We start from the raw sequence: 11,808 nt of genomic DNA, 5'->3' as shown, positions 1-11,808 counted from the left end.
ATATATACATCCTTATAGTCAATGTATTAATGTTACATGCTCCCAATTTGGAGAAGCAGACGACATACTAAAAAACTTACTGCTTTTGGATCTGAAAGTCAAACAATAACACAAACTAACTAACCGATCGAGGCAGCGGGTAGATCAGCAACCTTCTGTGTTCTGAGAGGTAAAATCACTGTTTTTGTGAATGGAGTCTGGTGGCTTTGAAGACAGCGATGTAACGGCTTCGGTTCCCCGTCAGAAAGGGCTGTCTGATGGCGAGGTAAAGCGGTGAAAATATTCAACACAGCGTACACTTAAGTGGAGAGTTTAGGTGTTTTTTAGTGGGGTTTTATGAGGTACTTATCCATTTATCTTGCTGTTGGACAGCGCTTTCTGACGGGGAACTGAACTGAAAGTGAAAGCCAGCAGGCTCAGATGACAAAAACAGTACAGATATGTTTCACTTTCAGTTCAGTTTGCCATCGGAAAATATTCTAAATATAGCATACACTTAAATGGATATACGTTTTTTAGGTGGGCCTTTCTTTTAGGTGGCTTTTCTGCCGTTTCTAATCCGCAGCTATATATTGCTTTGCTCCAGTGTCGGTGCTCCTGTTTTGTTTCTTGATGCTGGGGGCGTTGCCAACTGTCATCTACTGTACACCGACTATGGATAAATACCTCATACAAACCCAACTTCAAAACACCCGAACAATCCCTTTAGACTGACCAACAACTCCGTGTTCTGAGAGGTAAAGTTACTGTTTTTGTGAATGGAGTCTGGTGGCTATGAAGAGAACGATATCGCGGCTTCAGTTCCCCCGCCACCAGACTCCATTCACAAAAACAGTAATTTTACCTCACAGAGAACGGGAGTATACATACAACCCCACCTTTCAGTTATTTCCAAACCTTGCACCCGTTCAGCGTTCACATTATTCATAACCTTATTGATTAGCTTTCTTTGGTGGGCTTGCTGAAAATCAAACATTTTTACTGGATTAAAATGGTTATGTTTGGAGGTTATGTTTTCACCAGCGTTGGTTTGTTGGTTGGTTTGTTTGTCCGTTTGGACGATAACTCCAAAAGGCGGCGATGGATTTGAATGCAATTTTTTGGAGGTTTGGGGTGTGGCACAATGAACAATCCATTCGATTTTGGTGGTGATCCGGATCATGATCTGGCTCCGGGAATTGTTTTTAATAACTCCGCTTAGCCTGTGCATTAACACCACAGGCCACCACAGGGGGGAAGCAACGTACATGAAAACTGCCTTGGCAGAGGTCTGCGCTCTCCGAGTGCACTTCTAGTTTAGATATTTTCCAAAGTAAAAGTTCCTAGAAGTGTATGATCCATGATCTAGTGTAAAACAAGTTAACCAAAATCGTAATAAATCTTAATATCGAATCGCAATACATATCGAATTGGCACCCAAGTATCATTATGGTATTGAATCGGAAGATAGGTGAATCATCCCAGCCCTGACAATTAGCTGATAACACTTACTTTTACTCAAGTAAAGTTTTGAATGCATGACTTTTACTTGTATTGGAGTGTTTCTACAGTGTGGTATTAGTACTTTTACTGAAGTAAAGGATCTGAATACACGAGACCATCACCCACTCTGGAGGTTTTTTTCTTTGCTAACAGTATCGGAGAAAAGGCAGTGTTAAATCTGCACCTTTTAATCCCTCTAATTGTCAAAGCGAAACCCCTTCAACAAACGTTTCACACTGACTTCCATTTCCTCGGTGTGAAATGGGCTCTTCAGTCGTCTTAACTGGCTTACAGCCGTCCTCTTCTGTTTCAAAGACAAATCCTATTTTCAGCTCTCATCAGTCAAGAACAGACGCCGAGGATGTCTCTGTTTCAATATCTCATTTAGCCACACACACACACACACACACACACACACACACACACACACACACACACACACACACACACACTCAGCCTGTTGCCACAGCTGCATTTGGAGACAAATCCCTTTTTCTGCTTTGCCCTCTCAGACAAAAAGTACTCGTCTCATTTCCTAACCCTGCCTGTTGCACAAGATAAAAGAGGACTTGCGATCAAGTGCCTTCATTTGTGTTCTCTCTTTTCTCTTCACCTCCTTCCTTTCATCCTCTTTTCCCCTCATCCTTTTTCACAAGACCAAATTATGCTCTCTGTGTTTGGACAGGACATAAAACTAAACTGTGTGAATGCCTGCAAATTATATCTGTGTAATATATATATATATATATATATATATGTATATATATATATACGGGGTATTAATAAAATATTTACTGGGTAGATATACTGGGACATATATGTAATTACCGGGGAAGAAGAGAAACAACTTTGTGCTGTAGAGAGACCTGGAAGTGTTTTTTAACTCACTGGGAACAAGCTGTAAACATGACACCGACATATTATGACCTTATAGAGTTGATATTATGATAACTTGTTAGCAGACATGTTTGTGCACGGAAGATTAAAGATCAGTCTTTGCTAAGGTGCTAAAAACCCTACAGATTGTGTTTTCAGTTAAAGGTCGACTCCATCTGCGTTCTTTTTCGTTTTATCCAAATAGAAATAATCAATAAAGCCCGGGACATACACAGGGAACGTCAGGAGCGCGTGGCTGCTGCGTGATTCACGCGTCGGTTGTTCACACCAGCTGCGTTTCTGCCACGTTTCTGCCGCTGCTGCCAGCCCTTTCTTTCTACATAGTTTTCTACAGAGTTTGCCTTTCATAATGGCCATTTAATTTCGTTATAAATGTCATTTTTATTTATTTTAGATAGAGAAAGGTTAAGAAACGTGTGGTAATTTGTAAATAATAGTAATAATCCACAATTTAAAAAAAAAACCTGTACTATATTCATTCATATCAAAAGTGATATGAGGAGAGTGGAAGTTTTTCACAATGGATGCCTCCGACAAATATGCCAGATCTTTTGGCCAAACAAAATCTCCAACCACCAACTGTACAAAAAAAACGGTAGCCGTAGCATCATCAAGGAAATTACACACAGACGTCTGAGATGGCTAGGCCATGTGCTGAGAATGGAGCAGGACCGGATCCCGAGAGTCGCCTTAAGATGGACACCACCAGGCAAAAGAAAACCCGGGAGGCCCAAATCCACCTGGCGCAGAACTGTGACACAGGAGCTGGACAAGATGAACCTGTCATGGGGAGAGGCCCAACATGCTGCCAAGGACCGAATACAATGGAGAGAGCTCATTGAAGCCTTATGTCCCATAGGGAATGAAGAGGAATGATGATGATGATATTCATTCATGGAGCTCTGCAAGTCACTGCATCTTCTACAACACTGTCTTGCAAATATTTAAGAACAAAATATATCTTTACTTTTTTTCATGTCCGTGACATATTCTACAGATACAGACATCGAAAGTGTAGTAATGTTGCTGATATGATGTCAATATAAAGTCAAAAGATGATTTTCATTGTCTGTTGTTGCTGTGAACTGCGCGGCTCGCGTTAAAAATAGGAGAGACCTTGAATCTCTAGAAGAGACGCAGCTGACATGCGGCTGCTCTGACCTGTTAAACATGGACGCCGAAATAAAAAAACAACAGGTAACGCAGCCACCACGCACTCCTGATGTTCCCAGGTTGTCCCGGGCTTAAGGTTATGAATAATGTGAACGACCGCGCTAGCTGAGTCAATGTTTGCTGTGCTAAGTTTGGAAATAACTGAAAGGGTTAGTTTGGATTTCTTGAAGTGGGGTTGTATGTACTGTATACTCTCGTGTTCTGAGAGGTAAAATAACTGTTTTTGTGAATGGAGTCTGGTGGCTTTGAAGAGAGCGATATAACAGCTTCAGTTCCCCGTCGGAACGGGCTGTTTGACGGTGAAGTAAAGTGGTAAAAATATTCTAAATATAGAGAAAGAGAATGAAAGCAGAAGACAAGAAAAAGAGAGAAAGCAAGAAAAGAGGAGATTCAATCTCAGTTAAATAACTAAGACAGGACAAAAACAATGGAAAGAAAAACAGAAAGACAGAAAGGAGGAGACAATAAAGAGACAGGAAAGATGATGAGGAGGGAGGAAGAAGGACAAATGCGGAAGCGAGAGAGCAATAAAGAGAATAAAAGGAAGAAAGGGAAAAGAGAGAAAGGATGACGAAGGAGAAGAAGAGAGGTGGAAATAAAAATAGAAACTGAAAGATGTGAAAAGTACAAGACGAGAGAAGAAACAGAGGGAAGGAATGGAGGGAATGAGGAAAAGGATGGAGGGAAAGAAGTGAGAGGATTAGAGAAAGGAAAAGAAAGAAGCTGAGGAGAGAAAATGAATAAAGAAAGAAGGGAGATAAAAATGGGACAAAAATAAATGTTTGAATGTAGAAAACAGAAGGAATGACTGGGAAACAGAAAGAGAGAGAGAGAGAGAGAGAGAGAGAGAGAGAGAGAGAGAGAGAGAGAGAGAGAGCAGCCGGCTGGTTTTTCCCAGCAGATATGATCTCTGTCATCAGCTTTCTCTCAGTTTTCCCATCGTTACAATCAGACCTCCATTATCTCCCATTAAGCAGCCAGGAAACACTAATTCATTTCACCTTCTCCGGGCCGTAAACGTGCATGTGACACAATCAGAGATATGTTTTAAAAATCAGCTCGGCCTGATGACTTCCCAGCAGCAACAGGAAGCGGCTCAGACGCAGAAGGTCATCCGTCACTGGGACGCTAAAACATGCAATCACAATATGTACACTCTCTTTTATGAGTTAAGTTCATTGTTACTGTAATACTCGCTGACGGTTTTATGGCTGCAATTAAGCATCACTTCCATTGATTCATCACTCCATTCTCCCATCAATCAATTCATCTCTTACTCTAAAATGTCAGTCATCAATTAGTCAAATGAACCTTAATGTCTTCGCTGACTTTTCCTCTCGCGCCACCGTGAGGTTGACATTTTTGAGATAATAAAACAGAATTTATCCCGAGGAATTGCTGTGCATCGTCTGCAGCACAAAGAGTGCAAATAAACAAAATATAAAGAATACAAAATATGAATAAGGTGTATAACAAAAGTGTAATGAGTCTCCTGGGGAAATGTCTTTTTTTTTTGTAATTATAATCACTTTGGTGATCTCTTTGATTTTCATCTACCGCCACCATGAGTGCAAAATTTAAATTTCGGCAATATCTGAGAAACTATATTCCCATCAGTCTAAGTACTGTACTTTGCATTTAGTACTAATTAGCAAACATTAGCATGCTAAGATGGAAACCTGGTAAATACAACTTGCTAAACATCAGCATGTCACCATTGTCATATATCACGTTTAAATTCACGATAGCGTGTTGGTGTCACGTTTTGAGTATTACACGCCTGTATTAACGTGCAGTACCAGCAGAGGGGGTAACAAAGACACTGACTTAGGATCAGGCAAGGAAACCTAGAAAACCTTAACTAAGGTAAGGAAAAAACGTCATGGTTGGGCTTAAAATAAGTACGTAAACTAAGTAAAACACGTACGGAAACAACGTAACATCAGTGGCGAAAACAAACTTCAATACAAAACACAAACATTATTAACGTAACTTGCTAAAGAGAGAGAGAGGGCATTCTGCCCAGCGAGAACTCATCGGTCCCGGGCAGCGTGAGCTCGTGTTTACAACACTGGAAGTCGTGTGCACGATATGCTTGGCGTTCAAGTGGTTAAGTCGTGAAGAACACCGCTGGTAAGCAATGGCAATATTAACGTTACTGTCGGCGTCTAGAAGCCACAGAGGCTAACAATTTAGCAAACTAGCAAGCGGGTAACATAATGCAGTAAATGCAAAGACATAATGACAGAGGAGAAAGATGAGGTCGTTGGGAATATCAACATTTTCCTCAGACCTATTATACAATTACAAAGAAAAACAATACACGACTAAAATTACAATATATTAACTTATTATGCACCGAAAAAATGACTTCCATAACTTCCGCCCTTTCTGTCAACATGAAAAAACACGTCACAAGTCGTGAACTCGGAAATTTCAGAAACTTTCCACTTCCGAGGTCGTGAATATGACATGAGGGGGGCGTTCTTATGGGCCCAACTCGTAAACACGGTAAACAGGACCACATTTGAAGGCACCATGAGTCATTACCTCTGAGCTTAGTACGGAAAACACGTGTCAACCGTCTCTACAAAACACTGCACCTTCATGCAGGCGTGTAATATTCACATCTCGGCGACATAAAACGTGACACTGACGCCCTTTCTTCTGGTGGACATGCGGGTCTGTTACACGCTTTGTCGTGAGACTGGGCTGTCTATGATAGAGCCTGTGAGTACTATACAATTTATATTGTTTTGGAGCGAACTATTCCTTTAACTCACCACTTCACCAAACCATCATCCACCTTTTGATCTTCATCTTGATAGTTTCCCACCTCTGGTTAAGTGTGATGTCCGTCATCCATTAAAAAACACCAGAGTAAAGACACACATCAGGACGACAGAGACGCCGGTTATCAAGAGACAACGAAGCAGAAATAAGAGATCATTAAAATGGCCACAGAAAACTAAACATCCTGCATGAATTTACTGATTTAATCCATCACAACGTTGTGATTTCACACCGATCTGTGTGACACATTCAGAAGCACTACGAGGAACGAGCCGGGACAGCTGAAGCGTCTTAACTCAGCTTCCTGCTTCTCTTATTTCCATAATTTCCCTCCAAATTAAGTTTAAAACCAAACAGCTGACTTTCTCTGCAGTCACATTAATCAAGATAAAGAGATTAACGCGCTGCAAAACTCTGTTTAACTCTCTCTTATTTAACGAATGAAATAAATATCAAAAAGCATGGACATGATTTCAGGAGAGGAAAGGTCAAGGTGTTTGTTTTGAGCTGCAGGGTGGAGCAGGCAGGTGGAGTTTACTGAATAAGTCTCAGGTGATACGTTGGTCGGTGACTTTAAATGGTTTCCTGGGATTGTCACACGCACACACACACACACACACACACACACACACACACACACACACACACACACACACACACACACACACACACACACACTCAGCCTTGCTATTTGACTTTCCATACGGTGGTTAATGGTTTGCACCTGTCCTGCTCTGTTCTGTTCTGTGCAGCTTTTTCCAGCGTATCCTTCATCAGTACACACTTTCTTTTTCCACATCACGTCCCCGCTCCTCGTCACGCTGCATCTCGTCTTTGCTTCATTTTGTAGAAATGCCAGGATGTTGGATTTTCCCCCCTCGAGAGGTCGACAGATGTTGACATCAGGATTTCATCCAAACTCACAGGGACAAAGACCTCCTCATCCGACAGATGATGAGATCAGCGGGCAACAACTCCGGTTCTGAGAAGTGAAGCCAATGCTGAAGTGTCTTAAAGCTGCAAACGTTCTAACAGCCAGCAGGGGGCGACTCCTCTGGTTGTTAAAAGAAGTCTGATTGTATAGAAGTCTATGAGAAGATGAGCCTACTTCTCACTTGATTTATTACCTCAGTAAACATTGTAAACATGAGTTTATGGTCTCAATCTCTAGTTTCAAGTCTTCTTCAATACAGCATGATGTTCATTTAGTAGATTATGGTCCCATTTAGAGTCAGATAGACCATAAAGCGGGAGATGCTTTAGGGCGGGGCTACCTTGTGATTGACAGGTCGCTACCACGGAATTGTCCGGTCTGGGAGTTGTCCGCGTTTTCGTCGTTCATCATAGTTAATTATAACCTTTTTGATCGCCTAAAAATGTTTTATTCAGTGTTCAGTTGTACTTAGCTCCACCCCACAAGACCCCAAATTAGCAGAGCAATACAGGAGCTGCAGTACCTCACCTGGAACAACAAGACCAGGGGCCTCTTCCTGGAGCCAGACCGGCCCGAAACAGAAAGGCATTGGGGTTGGGGACCAAAGCGTTCTGGCCCTTGGCACCGTAAACTGGTTCTAGGGGGAAAAAATAACATTTAGTCAAAAAAAAGACACACAAACATTAAATACTGTGCATCTGCATGCATGCACATCTGTATACATACTTTAAACACATAGACATGTAGTACATTACTGCATACTGTCCTGCTTTCATTGACTCATGTCTTCCAATATTATATAGAAAATAACTTCATTAAACTGCATAATAGTAATGTGCAATTTATTATTATTATTATTATTATTATTATTATTATTATCAACATCATCATTAGTAGTAGTAGTATTTTATTCTATTTTATTTTATTTTATTTTATTTTATTTTATTTTATTTTATTTTATTATTATTTTTTTTATTTTAAATAAATACAAATAAAAAGGAAAAAAACAATAAAATCTGTAAAAAAACAATATATATAAAAAAAGATGACATCACATAAAAGCACAAGTCTATAAAATTGGAGCTTTAAGAAGTGATTTAAAACACATATAACCTACTTATCCGTCCGTATTTTTTCATCTTTAAGGCAAATAATAAATAATTAAAAAATGTCCCTGTTATATGACATGGTTCATGGGCACATAAATAAAAAATTCAGCTTTCTAAAACTCAAAAAAAGAGAAAATTGTAGTTTTCAGCACTAGATGAAAGCTGTTTTAAATGTTACGTAACAGTATAAATACACAGTTTGTGAATTTAAATCTGCTACCAGCATTTATTCAGGAGTGAAGAACTCAAACTGGACATAATATGGTGAAGCTGAATATATTTTTATTAATTTACTATTTTTTAATTTTTGTGAATTGTTTGTTAAAGAAAGAGCAGGATATTTAAAGATCTTTATTATTAAGCAGGCGCCATGAATGCAGGTGTTATCACCTGTGAGTATCAGTGAACCAGCCGAGTTTAGAGGACGACGACACGCTGCTGCTGCTGCTGCTGCAGAGGAAAAATTATATAGAGAGAAAGCTGTCAGTGTGTGTGTGTGTGTTTGTGTGTGTGTGTGTGTGTGTGTATATGTGTGTGTGTGTGTGTGTGTGTGTGTGTGTGTGTGTGTGTCTCAGGAGGGAGGCAGCAGCATAAAGACGCCAGATGCTACTGTGTCAGGCAGGTTAGGTGTGTGTGTGTGTGAGACAGAGAAAGTGAGACGGGTGAGGAGAGACAGAAGGAGGGAACTGGAGACAAGGGATGGAAAAATGAAAAGTGCGTGTGTGTGTGTGTGTGTGTGTGTGTGTGTGTGTGTGTGTGTGTGTGTGTGTTTGTGTGTGTGTGTCTGGGTGTGTGAGGCAGATGGTGAGTAGAGACGGAGAGGTTCATATTACAGTATCAAAATATCTACTCATGTTTAGTGGACAAGTGTGTGTTTCTGAGTGTGTATGTGTGTGTGTGTGTGTGTGTGTGTGTGTGTGACTGGATCCTCAGGTCTTTATCTCCATCTAGTGGTCTGATTGTGATAATAAAAAATAAAAAAACAAACAAATCTGATCTACAGTCAGTTCATCTGAGCCAAAGTGAAACCAGGAAGTCTAAGGTTTTTTTGGTTCCAGAAGTAACTCATTCAGAACCTCATTGACATTTCTAACAATTCCGAAATCATTCAATCATCCAAATGAAGACCAGACTTAATGCAAAAATCACCAAATTTAAAGTAAGAAAATGTGTTTTCTTTATCCAAACATCCAAATGAAGAACAATCATTCACTCCTCCTTACTCACTAACCAAGGAGCTATAGAGTGAGCTCATCGGCAAAATGAAAAAAAAGGACTTTCGGACTCTACTTGGGTCATTTCCTCGGCGCCGTTAATTACATCATTGCTGTCGCACACTCAAAACGTGCCAGATCACTGCTAGACCGTGCATAACAATATAATGGATACTGACACGTATTTTTTGTGAGAAATACATTTTTTATAAGCTATTTTGCAGAGTTGATTGAATTTAAAGGTCCCATATTGAAAAAAAAGTGAGATTTTCAGGTCTTTTATATTATAGAGCAGATTTAAGTGCTATATAAATACTGTTAAACTATCAAAACGCTCAATATACGGAGAATTACACACAGTATTCAGAAATTGTGCGTTTGAAACAAGCCGTTAGGATTTCTGTCCATTTGTGATGTCACAAATATACAATATTTAGACCATTACACGGTTTTAAACGTAAACATTATAAATGTGTCCCAGTTTATTTTCCTGGTTGCAGTGTATGTGAATAACATCAGCTGACAGGAAGTAAACATGGACCCAAGCTGTTGCCTAGCAACGCAATTCCGTTGCAATTCCGTTGAAATGCAGTAAAACGGAGCGTTTCAGACGGAGGGTGAATACAGGTATATTCAGGCAAGATGGCGATGGCCAATTTATGGCTATTTATACTCTTTATTGTTTGTTTTTTTTACTTCTGTATAGATGCTAAATAATACTTGTACTCTGTGCAATGACAATAAGGTTGAATCTAATCTAATCCATAACCCGATTATTGTTGTATTGGTATATTGTAAGTGTGAGTGCATGTGTATGTGTATGTGCATGTGTGTCAGTCATAGAAACAGACAAAGGAAACGGAAAATGACTTGACCAACATTTCACATGTGTGCCATCCCTGTATGTGTGTGTGTCTGTGTCACACACACACACACACACACACACACACACACTAAGTGCTCAGTCCATGCTGGAGGCGAGTGAAGGCATTGCACTACTAGCCTACTTTAGGACAGGTCAGTCCTCTAAAAGCGTCCAGCCACCGTGAAATTCATATTATTCCCATGGAGGACACACACACAGGCACACACATGGTGGCGTCCCATATTGAGTGTATAGCATCATCTCTGTATCTCTGTGCAACTAACACGCCTGTTCATAGAAAATACACGAGAAGAGAAGAAAACTACAAATCTCACCTGACCAGACTCAATGCAAAAATCACCAAATTGAACATAAAAAAAAATCTCAGTTTAACACGTGGACGTACGAGCAGGATTTGTGACATCACAAATAGTTTGGAAGCCAATCATGGTCCAATATGAAACTTACACAAGTGTGATGTGGAAACTTGAAACATCTGGTGCACCAATAGACTTTTCAGGAGACGTCTTGTATCCAGTAATGAAACTTCTGAAATAAAAAAAAAATATTTGCATACTCATAAATTCTGTATTTTTAACTATTTCAAACATTGTAATTGAAAAACAAAACAAAAACATAGACATAAAATTTAATTTAATTTAATTTAATTTAATGTAATAATAATAATAATAATAAAAAATCATATTAATAAATTCTGTATTTGAACTATTTCCAACATTGTAATTGAACAAAAAAAAACATATACATAAATTATTATTCCAAGCAGAGTATTTAATGAATACTCACATAAAGTGATAATAATAAATTAAATTAAATTAAATTAAAATAAAATAAAATAAAATAAAATAAAATAAAATAAAAAATAAGGTAAAATAAAATAAAATAAAATAAAATAAAATAAAGTAAAATAAAATAAAGTAAATTAAAGTAAGATAACAATAAAATAAAATAAAATAAAATAAAATAAAATAAAATAAAATAAAATAAAATAAAATAAAATAAAATAAAATAAAATAAAGTAAAGTAAAGTAAAGTAAGATAAAATAAAATAATAATAAAAGTCTGACTGGGGCTGTTCAGCTGCACAATTATTATTTTTACTTTTTATATTTTAAGTACATGTTTCTGATGATATTTCAGTACTTTTACTTGAGTATAATGAATGCAGTACTACCTCCTCCACCGTAGTACTGCAGTATATAGTGAAGTATACTGTAGGGAAGCTGGATTAGTGGTCATCAGGCATCTGGAGAGAGCGCGCTCTCCGGAGAGGAAGAGGAAGAGGAGGATGATGAGGATGATGATGATGATGAGGATGCA

General features: G+C 38.8%; 1 long non-coding RNA gene across 1 annotated transcript; it reads right to left on the bottom strand.

The window, feature by feature from the left end:
* Window positions 1–7,746: 7,746 nt before the first annotated feature.
* LOC141760899 (uncharacterized) lies at window positions 7,747–11,802 on the bottom strand. Its single transcript, XR_012592480.1, has 3 exons — window positions 11,663–11,802; window positions 10,936–11,016; window positions 7,747–7,910 (listed from the first exon to the last, which is right to left on the bottom strand). It is a non-coding gene; the product is annotated as an uncharacterized LOC141760899 (long non-coding RNA).
* Between the last annotated feature and the right edge of the window lie 6 nt (window positions 11,803–11,808).

Source organism: Sebastes fasciatus, chromosome 22 (assembly GCF_043250625.1).
Source record: "Sebastes fasciatus isolate fSebFas1 chromosome 22, fSebFas1.pri, whole genome shotgun sequence".
In the NCBI taxonomy this organism is placed as follows: domain Eukaryota; kingdom Metazoa; phylum Chordata; class Actinopteri; order Perciformes; family Sebastidae; genus Sebastes; species Sebastes fasciatus.
This window is presented reverse-complemented; position numbering and strand designations above follow the sequence as displayed.